Source organism: Bos taurus, chromosome 21 (assembly GCF_002263795.3).
Source record: "Bos taurus isolate L1 Dominette 01449 registration number 42190680 breed Hereford chromosome 21, ARS-UCD2.0, whole genome shotgun sequence".
NCBI classification, from domain to species: domain Eukaryota; kingdom Metazoa; phylum Chordata; class Mammalia; order Artiodactyla; family Bovidae; genus Bos; species Bos taurus.
The window spans coordinates 44,918,185-44,932,006 of record NC_037348.1 but is presented as its reverse complement, the minus strand read 5'-3'; the positions used below and the strand labels follow the sequence as shown (position 1 = coordinate 44,932,006).

General features: G+C 40.8%; 2 pseudogenes across 1 annotated transcript; both read left to right on the top strand.

Annotated features, from left to right (window-relative positions):
* On the top strand, positions 1-11,932 carry LOC107131615 (small ribosomal subunit protein eS25-like; annotated as a pseudogene). Its single transcript, XR_009492068.1, has 2 exons — positions 1-34; positions 659-11,932. The product of XR_009492068.1 is annotated as a small ribosomal subunit protein eS25-like (transcript).
* Positions 11,829-12,356, top strand: LOC100299201 (large ribosomal subunit protein uL23-like; annotated as a pseudogene).
* Positions 12,357-13,822: the final 1,466 nt, after the last annotated feature.

The following is a 13,822-nucleotide window of genomic DNA, read 5'->3' as shown; positions in this document are numbered from 1 at the left end:
ATGACCTTTAAAAAAAATGCACTGACTTTAGATGGTAACTGAGAGTTGTGATTTGATGTGAAAGCAAGGGGGTAGCTACTATAAGAGAATGTGTGTTTTAAATTTAAATAGAGCTTGGAGAAGGCCTAATGAAGTGGTATTTGAGGTGAAACCTCCCCATTGAGAAGAAGAGTTACTTTCCTGCAGATGGATATTTGGGTTGTTTTTCTTCCTATTTATTTTGCTGTTAAAAACATTGATGCTTTGAACATTCTTACACACATTTCTTGATGGATATTTCCAAGAATTTTAAGGTTAAATCTAGGAGTGTTAATTGTATGTTATTCTGTATGTGAATGTTTAGTTTTCAGGATGGTGCCGAATCATTTTCCACAATATTTATACCAATTTACATCCATGAAGGAAACAAAAGAAATTCCATTTAATAGGCTCCCCTGGTGGCTCAGTGGTGAATCCGCCTGCCAGTGCAGGAGACATGGGTTCAATCCCTGATCTGGAAAGATCCCACGTGGCGAGGAGCAGCTAAGCCCATGTGCCGCAGTTGAGCCTGTCTGTGCTCTGGAGCCTGGGAGCATCAACTACTGAGCCCGTGTGCCCAGAGCCCGTGCTCTGCAATGAGAGAAGCCACCACAGCCTTTTTGTCCGGCATCGTAGTGAGGCGGCAGTTGTTGCAGCTGCTCTCCGGGCTTCGCTGTGCCGCCCAAGGGTGACAAGAAGAAGAAAGATGCCAGAAAGTCGACCAAGAAAGACAAAGATCCAGTGAACAAATCTGGGGCCAAAAAGAAGTGGTCCAAAGGCAAAGTTCAGGACAAGCTCAATACTAGTCTTGTTTGACAAGCAACATGACAGACTCTGTAAAGAAGTTCCCAACTCTAAACTTATAACTCCAGCTGTTGTCTCTGAGAGTCTGAAGATTCGTGGTTCCCTGGCCAGGGCAGCCCTTCAGGAACTCCTTAGTAAAGGACTTATTAAACTGGTTTCAAAACACAGAGCTCAAGTGATTTACATCAGACACACCAAGGGTGGAAATGTCCCAGCTGCTGGTGAAGATGCATGAACAGGTCCCACCAACTGTAGATTTTGAAAAATAAAACTTTATTAAATAAAAAAAAAAAAACAAGAGAAGCTACTGCAATGAGAAGCCTGCAACTAAAGAGTAGCCCCACTGCTCACCAAAATGAGAGAAAAGCCTGTGCAGCAATGAAGATCCAATACAACTAAAAAAAAAAAAAAAAAAGACTCAGAGCCAGGGTTCATTAAAAAAAAAATGGAGAAATTCTATTTGAGAATCTCCCAAACTTCCCATAAGAATCTTCATTCTTGTCAGTACTTCACAAATTTAATTTTTACCAATCTAAATATGTATTTTTACCAATTTTTCATTGCAATTTTAATTTTATTTTCCTGATTATTATCTGTTTTTTTATTTTACTTTTTAAAATAAATTTAAAAATACATTGTGGGTAGCAGATTTTTGTGAGTGATATATTGCAAATATTTTTTCATTTTGTGGCTCTCATTTCACCTTCCTCATAGTTTCTTTTAATAAAGTTTTTTTAAGATGGTCGAATTTGTCATTTTATGGTTAACACTTTTTGTGTCTTGTTTAATAGCTCTCTCCTAACCCTGAGGTCACAGACAATTCTCTATTTTCTTTGAAATGTTTCTAAAATATGTACTCATATCTAATTATTTTATCTATCACTGATTCCTTTTTTCCTTGTGGATACTTAGCACTCTTTATTGAAAAGTCCATTCTTTCTCCAGTGACCTAAATGGCATCTCTGTCTTATCAAATTTCCAAGTGTGCATGGATCTGCTTCTGGGCTCTCCATTCTGTTTTATTGGTGGTTTTGTATCAGCGCAGTGTACCATGTTCATTTCTGTGGCTTTATGGTAAGTCATGCTATTACATTTTAGAAGCAACCAGTAAAAGTTCTGTAAACCTATTTGAGATCTTAATTGGAAATTCATTTAATCTTTAGGTCATTTTTAAAGAAATTGACATCTTTACAATATTGAATCTTGCTATCAATGAACATGATATTGCTCCACTTACATTTCAATGAAGTTTATAATTTTTTACATGCCACTCATGAATATCTTTTAAAAAGATTTATTTTGTAGGTTATAAGGAGCTCATGATCTGAGCCACAGTCAGCTCCAGGTACTCTTGGAAAAGACCCTGATGCTGGTAAAGATTGAAGGTAAAAGGAGAAGGGCAGCAGAGGTTGAGATGGTCAGATAGCATCACTGACTCAATAGACATGAATCTGACCAAACTCTGGGAGGACAGGGGAGTCTGATGTGCTGCAGTCCGTGGGGAAGCAAAGAGTCGGACACTGTTTAGTGACTGAACAATTCCTAGGTAACTAATGATTTTTATTATTTATTTAAGTGGTCTATTTTTGGCTGTGCTGGGTCTTCGTTGTGCTGGCTTTTCTCTACTTGTGGTGAACAGGGGCTGCTCTGTTGCAGTGTGGGGGCTTCTCACTGTAGTGGCTTCTCTTGTGGGGCCTGGGCTCTGGGATACATGGGTTCAGTAGTTGCAGTTTCTGGGCTCTAGAGCACAGGCTCAATAGTTGTGGCGCACAGGCTTAGTTGCTCCAAGGCATGTGGGATTCTCCTGGACCAGGGATCAAACCCATGTCTCCTGCATTGGCAGGTGATTCTTCACCACTGAGCCACCAGGGAAGCCCCTAAATTGTCTCTTTAAAAAAATTGCTTTCTAACTTTGTTATATAGATAGGCGACTGCTTTTTAACTTTTTCTCTCTCTCTCTCTTTTTTTTTTTTTTGCCATACCATGTGGCTTGCAGGATCTTAGTTCCCTACCAAGGATTGAACCCTGGGCCATGGCAGTTAAAGTGCCAAGTCCAAACCATGAGACTGCCAGGGAATTCCCGACTTTTTTTTTTTTCTTAACTTTAATTTTTATACAATTGTAGATTCATAGGAAGGTGTAAAAATAGTACGGAGAGTTCCATGTACTCTACCCAGTTTCCCAATGGTTCTGTCTTATGTGGATATAGTACAGTATCAAAGCCAAGAAATGGACATTGGTGCAACATATATGTATAGTTCTGTGTCATTTTGTCAAGTGTGTGGATTCCTGTAACCATCAATGCTATCAAGAAACATCTATTCCATTACCACAAAGCTCTCCCTCATGCTGCCCATTTATGGCTCTATCTACCTGGCATTCAAGTATTATTTTTAGACCCTGGTAGTTAATAATCTATTCTCCATATCTGTAATTTTATCATTTTGAGGAATTTATCTAAATGGACTCATACAATACATAGTCTTCTGAGAATTTTTTTTTTCACTCGGTATAAATGCCCTGAGATCCATCCAAATCACTGCATGTGTCAGTAGGTCATTCCTTTTTTATTTCATTTTCTGGATGTATTCAGTTTGTTTAGTCATTCAGCTATTGAAGGAGCAATTGCTTTTTAAATATAAAAGCAAATGCCCACTTTAATCATAATTCTGAATTGCTTTTTTTGTGTTAATATCTATGGTTTTATAAAGCATAGTAAACTAAGCTAGGTATTATTATTTTGCATTTTGGCCACGGCACATGGCACATGGCCATGTTCTCTGACCAGGGATCAAACTCGCCCCCTGTGGTGGAAATGTGGAGTCTTAACCACTGGACTGCCAGGGAAGTCCCAGTATTATTAATTTTTATTGGTTAATAAGATTTGCTATGCTATGCTAAGTCACCAGTCGTGTCTGACTCTCTGCGACCCCATAGACGGCAGCCCACCAGGCTCCCCTGTCCCTGGGATTCTCCAGGCAAGAACACCGGAGTGGGTTGCCATTTCCTTCTCCAATAAGATTTGAGACATATATAAATGATATCTCTATGATATACATTATAGTTATAACTAGACAATTAAAATTCACACACTTATATGAAATATTTGTAACTCTATTTATTTCTTTATTTTGACCACCCTGTGGGGCTTTTGTGATCTTAGTTTCCCAACCACGGATAGAACCCGGGCCCTTGGCAGTGAGAGCAGAGTCCTAGCCACTGGGCCACCAAGGAATTCCTCTATTTAGTCATAATAAATTTAGATCTACCTGAAAAAGATACTACCTACCATAGGGCTAAGTACCTGAAAAGCACTTCCAGGGTCATTGATTTAATATAAAGTGATTATTTAAACAGACACATGCACACATAGCTTTCCTCCATGTCTTTTTTTTTTTTTTTTTTAGTATTTATTTATTTGGCTGTGCCAGCTCTTAGTTGTAGCATTCTGGATCTTTTTCAGTTGTGGCGTGTGGGATCTAGTTCCCTGACCAGGGATTGAACCCTGGCCCCCTCCAATGAGAGCATGGAGTCTTAGCCACTAGACCATTAGGGAAGTCACTTGTTGACTTGTTTTAGAATTTTATTTAATTCATCTGTAGACATACAGACCTTCTGGTCCCACTCCAGACCATCTAAGTCAGGAACTTGGAGGGGGCGGGTGGTACCCAGCCATCTTTTTACAAAAGCCTTCCAGGTGATTCTGATGTACTCTGAAGTTTGAGAACCACTATGATAGATTTTTTTTTTTTTTTTTTTTTAAGTCAAGGTAAAAAACAAGCCAGAGAACATTTGAACATATACCCTATTAGGTTTTATACTTGCTACTGTCTTTCTTCTGCTTTTGGTCTCTACTTTTGGTCAGGTGGGGTGTGTCGCTGTTACTTCTAGGGCCAAAATAACCTCAGCCCAAACACTCGTGGTGTCAAATCTTGGCTTTTGACTTAGCAGCAGCAGCCATGGCCTGGTTGTTTTTTCCTCTTGATCCTGTTTCTCAGACAGAGCTGAGGGCTAGCTGTATCACAGGCTTTGAGAGTGGTTTTGAAAGTTGAAAATCTGCAGTGTTGATCTAGCTAGAATGGGACTGTGAAGATCCTTGGTGAGTCCTTACAGATGGTTCATCTGCTCAGGCCAGGGTTGGCGGTGGGGATGGTGCAGTGTGTGTTTGTGGTGGGTGAGGGTCGGGGGATTGTAATGATCACAGATCCAAGGACTGAAAAGGACATTTTAAAGGCCTGAGCTGTGTGGCTTGGACTCTAGGATCAGGTTTTTTCACAGTCTTATCTGTCAATCCTCTTTTTTTAAGTCCTGCTTTTGGGGATTATGTCTAGAAAATGTTCTCCCTTTCTCCCCATTTATGCTACTTTTATCTGCTTTTCTTTGTTTTTCAAATACCTCATTGGTCCACTTGCAATTTATTCTGGCTTTAAATTGTTATTTAATGTGTCCATTTGGAGGACACTAACATTTCATTTTATCATGTTTCCCATGTACTGCATCTCTTTGTTATTAAAATCTCTTGGTCTTTGTAAATTAGTAAAAAAGTTTACTACCAGGTATTTTTGTTTGTTTTTTGCCATTGAAATTGGATCTTTTGTCCATTATATATTCTCACAGATAGCAGCTGGAGGAAAGCCACTGATGTAAGCAACTGTTGTATTTTATAACTCGCTACCGTGATGAACCTCAAGTTGTCACGGTTTTTCAGTCACGGTTTTTGGGTTGTCCTCCTGTTACCTGTAGGCAGCCCTTCTGCACTGGTGTCCAGGATACTGTGAATGTGTTCTTTCTGTTGTCTTTTTTGCTTATTTTCCTCTAGAACTCTTCATTCTCCAAGTTTCAGTCCTTCAACCATTCAGTGCATAGTCTCTTCCTCGGATGAGTGTTCATCCACTTTTTAAAGTTTGCCTCAATGTTAATGGTTCCCAGTGTATTCTGAGCCTTGACTCTAATTCTAAATGTCTGGAAATACCCTGGACTGTCCTAGGACCTTGAGAAATGTGCTTTTCTAAAGCTGAATAGGGACTTCCCTGGAGGTCCAACGGTTAAGGCTCTGAGCTTCCACTGCAGGGGGCACAGGTTCCATCCTTAGTCAGGAGACTAAGATCCCACATACTGCACAGGACAAAAAAAGAAAAAAAATCAAAACGAAAAAAGCTCAGCAAAATAGTCTAGGATTCCTTTATTCCGGTTGTGATATCCACTTCCTGTGTAGTTTTAAGATTTAAAATTTTTCTTTGTTTTCCACTTCCACTTAGTTAACAAATCTTTTTTTTTTTTTTTTAATCTTCCTTTCAAATGTCCCACATTTATCTATCATTTCCTTCTAGTCACGCTGAGTCCAGGTCATTTCTATCCCTTTTGAACCATTACTACCACTTGCCAACCGGTTTTCTTGTTCCCCGTCTCTTCGTTTGTTGGTTCATCAACATTAACTGAGCTCCTGTCTGCCTGGGATTGTGTCAGGTGCTAGGACTTTACGAACAAGGACCTACTCTCAACGCGTTGAGATGAACAGGGAAAACAGGTAACCAAGCAATCACGGTATTGTGTGGTGTGTGCCATGGCACAGATGTGACACCAGGTGCCACCAGAGTATGGAAAAGGAAGGACTTGGGACAGCTCTGGAGAGGAGGTAAGGCTTGAGCTGGGTCTCACAGAATTGGTATGAATTGGCCAGGAATTTAGCCGTCTGGGGTTGCTAACTCTGTTAGATCAAACACTTATTTGGGAAAGTTGTTTTCTCGAAATGCTTGCCATATATCCTATTTTTTTGGTATGAGACTTTAAGGTTCTGTAAGGGCTATTTTCACAGTTCAGTCATTTTAATTCAGCATGGAATCAAATTTCAAGCTAACAAATGGCTAGATTTACTAAGAAACTAAACTCCAGGTTTGTGCACGTGTGCTCATCTTCAGTCATATCTGATTCTTGTGACGCCATGGACTGTACCCTGCCAGGCTCCTCTGTCCATGGGATTCTCCAGGCAGGAACACTGAAGTGGGTTGCCATGCCCTCCTCCAGGAGATCTTCCTGACCCAGGGTTCAAACCTGCATCTCCGGCATTGCAGGCAGTTTCTTTACTCACTGAGTCACCTGGAAAGCCCAAACTTCAAGTATAAATCTGTTAATCTTTCCCCCAGAGGATGAGATGGTTAGATAACATCACTGACTCAATGGCCATGAGTTTAAGCAAACTCTGGGAGTTGGTGAAGGACAGGGAAGCCTGATGTGCTGCAGTCCATGGAGTCGCAAAGAGTTGGGCACGACTTAGTGACTGAACAACCCCTTACCATAGTTGTATAGTCATATCCCCAATAGTGTCTAGATTGTTATGATCAGATTCTGGAAATCAACAAGTCTCTGATAGATTATGATGCCCTCTTAGCCCATCCACAGACCAGTAATCTGACAAACAGGTTTATTAACCCATTACAATAAGGGAGGCTATACACTAGAGGACCAGATAAAGTATAGAGTTAATACAGGATTTGAGGGAAGCGTGGAGATAAAATGTGAATGAAACAGTATTTTGACAGGCTGATAGCAAAACAGGGCTCCCATGGTCAGTGTCAGGTTTAAACTGTTAGAGTGAGCTCAGGAGTGATGTTTCCTTGGAAACTAAAAGTTTAGTTGTGGAATACTACATCCACAACTCCTTTCCTGAGGCTTTACACCGGGGTTGTAAATAAAGGCTGCTTCTCTGTGTCAGAGTGACTTGGATGTTCAGTCAGTAATGGAATATTTCATTTTTATGGGTTTAATTTCAAATAGGAAAGTTTCTTCTGATTAATAATTTTAGAGAACAAAAGCTTCCAGTGAGTAAGAAAGCAGGAGTCATACAAAGATGGGGGTTATTTGATACTCTACAACTGTAATGTATCATGGGGAGAGATGCTTCTGTTATTCTGCAGCTGCCTTTTACTGTGTCTGTTAGCCTAGCCTGGGTAATGGCAAGACAGGTTTCAAATGTTCTCGGTCCTACCAAATTTTGACTTTTTCAGTCCTCATATTATAATAAAGCAGGATCTGTAGACAAAAGGCAGAAAGGGGTCTGATGAAGAGGGGCACTCCTCTGTGAAGCCAGTGGTTGGTGGGCCTCCTTGCTCCTGGCATCAGCTGCGTACCTCTATAATAGAATGGTATATAATCATCTTTATGAATCTGGGCTGTGAGCATCTTGAGTGTCGGGCGTTTCAAAGATTCCCTTTGTCCCCCCAGTTCTGGCCCACGATGCTGAGTGAATTCACACGTGAGTCATCAGGGTTGCTCACCCCTAAGTTTTTACTGCTCTGCCACTCTGCCACATCCAAGGTGGAGGTAGCAAGCACTACCTGTCACCTGAGCAGTGTGTCCCTAGAGTTCCTAGGACTGGAAAAGTGCTCTTGGCTCTTGGTGTGGTTGGTTAGTGAAGAATGGCAGGGAAGTCATTTGCATATATGTTAAAATCAGCTGACTTCCACAGAGCCACAAGTCTTGTTCTGAGCCTCTTGCAGACTCTCTGGCCCCACCTTTACAAACAAGGCATGTAAAAAACACCTTCTTTAGGTGTGGTACCAAAGTTCCCTCCAGGCACAGGCTGTTGAGTTGATGCTTTTCTGGAAGATCCTTATATATAAAAAAAAGGCCAACAGGTACGCAACAGTCATGGATTCTTCAAATCACAGAGTTTAAAGGGAGCAGTCTCATATTAAAATGAACTCTTAGCTTCCTAAACTAACTTCATTGGTATGTAATCCATCTGTGTTGTCATAGGAGTAGCTAATATGAGTCTCCTTAAAGGCTTTCAAGTTAAATCACTTTCTCTTGGGTTTTCAATTGCCTGGTTCTAGACCTGGGATTCCTGTGCACACATGGAAATGGCAGCTTGTACAAGGTCTAGGTACCCGGGCCACAGTGATTTCCTCTCTCTCTTTATTGTGGTAAGCTGCTTTCTAAAGTAACTTCTGCTTCTGGTTGAGGATTATTTTGTTGAATCAAATATAGCAGTCCCTGCTTATTAACTGTCTGTATCCACAATGTAATCATGATATACCAGTTGCCAAGGTAGTTTTCCACTATATAAAAATATGATAAATAATTCATAGGGAGAATCACTGACAAAATAAAACTTGTGCCTTCAGTAACTTTTATCTGGGGATCTCAAGAGAGCTCTTCACAGATGGTCCAGCCTAGTATAGAAGTGCCTCTTGCCAGTGTGCCTTGAATAAAAGAATGAAATTAATCTTTAGGTAACGCATAAAGCTTTTGCTCTTTATCACAGCAGATGTTAGAATTTTTTAATTTTAAGAATAAAATAGTGTTCAAATGCAACAAAAACCATGTTCCCTGCCTCCAGCCATGCTGCTACTACCCAAAGACATCTCTTTCTAATGTAACTGTTTTTTTCCTGCTATTCACTTCTATCTACATAATATGCTTATACCATGGATTCTTGACTAATCAACCTTAGATCATGTTGTTTACTTTCTCTCTGGCCAGCAAGGACCTAGAACTCTCATACCCTGCCACCTCTCAGTATGAACGTGGTGCAGGCTTTCTTTTTAATGTCAGTATTAAATGATTACATTAGTATGGCTGAAGTAAGCAGTGTAAGATGGTTATAGTTCTTCTACATTGTATTTTTCCTGAAGTTATATTTTGCCTTTACTTCCTCTTTCCTGCAGGGTTGGGAGAAAGGGGAAGTCACTTGGCTTTTCAGGGTGGTGATGAGACCTGGTGCCAAACAGCTTCTTAAGCAGCCTTTTAACCATTTCTCTTGTCCCCAGCCTCTCATCTCACTCCCTCTGCCCTCCACCCCAAATTCTCAACTTTGGCTTTTCCTATGTACAGGATATGGGACCTCCCTGGTGGCTAAACAGTAAGGAATCTGGCTGCAACGTGTGAGACCTGGGTTTGATCCCTGGACTGGGAAGATCCCCTGGAGAAGGGTACGGTTACCCATTCTAGTATTCCTGCCTGGAAAATTCCATGGACAGAGGAGCCTGGTGAGCTGTAATCCATGGGGTCACAAAGAGTCGGACACGACTGAGCAAAACACCTTCTTACACTTTCTTTCATTTTTATATATAGCATATATCATCATATTGAAACTACTGCAAGATTTTAAACAGATAATATAGGTGTGTATGTGCATTCTTAGTCACTCAGCCGTGTCTGACTTTGTGACCCATGCATTGTAACCCACCAGGCTCCTCTGTCCATGGATTTTCCAGGCAAGAATACTGGAGTGGGTTGCCATTTCCCCCTGGGGGAGTCTTCCTGACCCAAGGATCAAGCCGTGTCTCCTGCATTGTTAGGCGGATTCTTTGTTACTGAGCTTCCTGGGGATATAGGAGTGATTACTATATCTTATACTGCTATATCCTAGTTCAGAATGTCATCTACTACCTGAACTGCATTTCACAATTATATCCTATTTAATCCTAGCATCTTGCTGAGTATTAAGAAATATTCTATAGCCACCAACACATCTATCACAACAGAGATGCTTTGGTCAAGTGAGTTTGGGATACATTGGGTTATGCAAAGTTAGATTTTTACTGCAGGACTTCTAAGAACAGCTACCATGCATTATAACTCCCCAAGAAGACTGTCCTCCCCCACCTTTCTTTTGAGAATACCAGTGTTCCTTGGAGCATATTGAGCAACCCTGAACTGGGTCATTCAATAACCGCCTAAGGGGTTTTCCCTGTCCCCAGTCTCTTTTATCCTAAAACTGTGATTTATATTTTTGCCACACTTTTCTAACTCACAAAGCCCATCTTGGCATTTCAGTTCTCAGAAAGCTTTCCTATTTTCATGAAAAAATACAGTCCATCCTCAAGATCCTCCATGTTTTGGCCGTAACAGATCCTCCTACCCACTGTTCCACCATTTCCTCATGCTCCTGCACATTTCAGCCAACTTGATCATGAGTTTTACCTCAGGCCTACAGAGTAACTGGAAAGTCCAGTTCCTGCTCTTCTTTCACGCTGAATGTTCTACCCTTACTTCTCATCATGTCCCACGAATGCCTCCCTGATCCACTTCCTTCCCCAGGCACTACTCATGTTGGAACATAAGTCATTCCCTCCCCCTGTGCTCTGCCGTTTTGTCAGTGATTCTGTTAGACTTAGTACGTTCAGCCTTGCAGCTGTTGTCTCACTGGTGGAATCTAAGACCCCTCAGGGCAAGACAATATCTTTTTTATTTCATAATTCTAGCATGTGTACTGATTTAGGTAAATATTCAATCATAGCTTATTAAAAATTAGAAACAGAAGCACTCTTTGGAGATCCAACCTGAAACAATAAGAGGTAACATTATTGAGGAGTTGATTCTTCAATTTCTAGGTTATCTGGCATGTTATTAATTTACTCTCATCTAGATGGCTTTTCAGTGGTTTCATCTCTTCCAGATCAGGGTAAAAGGAAACTGACAGTGAAATTACTCTAAACTTGTCTGCTATTTAGTAATTTAAAGAATAAGTATACTGCGGGCAGGAATCCCTCAGAAGAAATGGAGTGGCCATCATGGTCAACAAGAGAGTCCAAAATGCAGTACTTGGATGCAATCTCAAAAACGACAGAATGATCTCTGTTCGTTTCCAAGGCAAACCATTCAATATCACAGTAATCCAAGTCTATGCCCCAACCAGTAATGCTGAAGAAGCTGAAGTTGAACGGTTCTATGAAGACCTACAAGACCTTTTAGAACTAACACCCAAAAAAGATGTCCTTTTCATTATAGGGGACTGGAATGCAAAAGTAGGAAGTCAAGAAACACCTGGAGTAACAGGCAAATTTGGACTTGGAATACGGAATGAAGCAGGGCAAAGACTAATAGAGTTTTGCCAAGAAAATGCACTGGTCATAACAAACACCCTCTTCCAATAACACAAGAGAAGACTCTATACATGGACATCACCAGATGGTCAACACCGAAATCAGATTGATTATATTCTCTGCAGCCAAAGATGGAGAAGCTCTATACAGTCAGCAAAAACAAGACCAGGGCCTTTTTGTGAAGATGGCGCCGAAGGCGAAGAAGGAAGCCCCTGCTCCTCCTAAAGCTGAAGCCAAAGCAAAGGCTTTGAAGGCCAAGAAAGCAGTGTTGAAAGGTGTCCACAGCCACAAAAAAAAGAAGATCCGGACGTCGCCCACCTTCTGGCGGCCCAAAACACTGCGACTCAGGAGGCAGCCCAAATATCCTTGGAAGAGCGCCCCTAGGAGAAACAAACTTGACCACTATGCCATCATCAAATTCCCCCTCACCACTGAGTCAGCCATGAAGAAGACAACAACACACTGGTATTCATTGTGGATGTCAAGGCCAACAAGCACCAAATTAAACAGGCTGTGAAGAAGCTCTATGACATTGACGTGGCTAAGGTCAATACGCTGATCAGGCCTGATGGAGAGAAGAAGGCATATGTTTGACTGGCTCCTGACTATGATGCTTTGGATGTTGCCAACAAAATTGGCATCATCTAAACTGAGTCCAGCTGGCTAATTCCAAATATAAAAGTTTTCACTATAATAAAAAAAAACAAAAAACAAAAAAACAAGACCAGGAGCTAACTGTGGCTCAGACCATGAACTCCTTATTGCCAAATTCAGACTTAAATTGAAGAAAGTAGGGAAAACCACTAGACCATTCAGGTATGACCTAAATCAAATCCCTTATGATTATACAGTGGAAGTGAGAAATAGATTTAAGGGCCTAGATCTGATAGATAGAGTGCCTGATGAACTATGGAATGAGGTTCATGACATTGTACAGGAGACAGGGATCAAGACCATTCCCATAGAAAAGAAATGCAAAAAAGCAAAATGGCTGTCTGGGGAGGCCTTACAAATAGCTGTGAAAAGAAGAGAAGCAAAAAGCAAAGGAGAAAAGGAAAGATATAAACATCTGAATGCAGAGTTCCAAAGAATAGCAAGAAGAGATAAGAAAGCCTTCTTCAGTGATCAGTGCGAAGAAATAGAGGAAAACAACAGAATGGGAAAGACTAGGGATCTCTTCAAGAAAATCAGAGATACCAAAGGAACATTTCATGCAAAGATGAGCTTGATAAAGGACAGAAATGGTATGGACCTAACAGAAGCAGAAGATATTAAGAAAAGATGGCAAGAATACACAGAAGAACTACAAAAAAGATCTTCACGACCCAGATAATCACAATGGTGTGATCACTGACCTAGAGCCAGATATCCTGGAATGTGAAGTCAAGTGGGCCTTAGAAAACATCACTATGAACAAAGCTAGTGGAGGTGATGGAATTCCAGTTGAGCTATTCCAAATCCTGAAAGATGATGCTGTGAAAGTGCTGCACTCAATATGCCAGCAAATTTGGAAAACTCAGCAGTGGCCACAGGACTGGAAAAGGTCAGTTTTCATTCCAATCCCAAAGAAAGGCAATGCCAAAGAATGCTCAAACTACCGCACAATTGCACTCATCTCACACGCTAGTAAAGTAATGCTCAAAATTCTCCAAGCCAGGCTTCAGCAATATGTGAATCATGAACTTCCAGATGTTCAAGCTGGTTTTAGAAAAGGCAGAGGAACCAGAGATCAAATTGCCAACATCCGCTGGATCATAGAAAAAGCAAGAGAGTTCCAGAAAAACATCTATTTCTGCTTTATTGACTATGCCAAAGCCTTTGACTGTGTGGATCACAATAAACTGTAGAAAATTCTGAAAGAGATGGGAATACCAGACCACCTGATCTGCCTCTTAAGAAATTTGTATGCAGGTCAGGAAGCAACAGTTAGAACTGGACATGGAACAACATACTGGTTCCAAATAGAAAAAGAAGTTCATCAAGGCTGTATATTGTCACCCTGTTTATTTAACTTATATGCAGAGTACATCATGAGAAACGCTGGACTGGAAGAAACACAAGCTGGAATCAAGATTGCCGGGAGAAATATCAATAACCTCAGATATGCAGATGACACCACCCTTAAGGCAGAAAGTGAAGAGGAACTCAAAAGCCTCTTGATGAAAGTGAAAGTG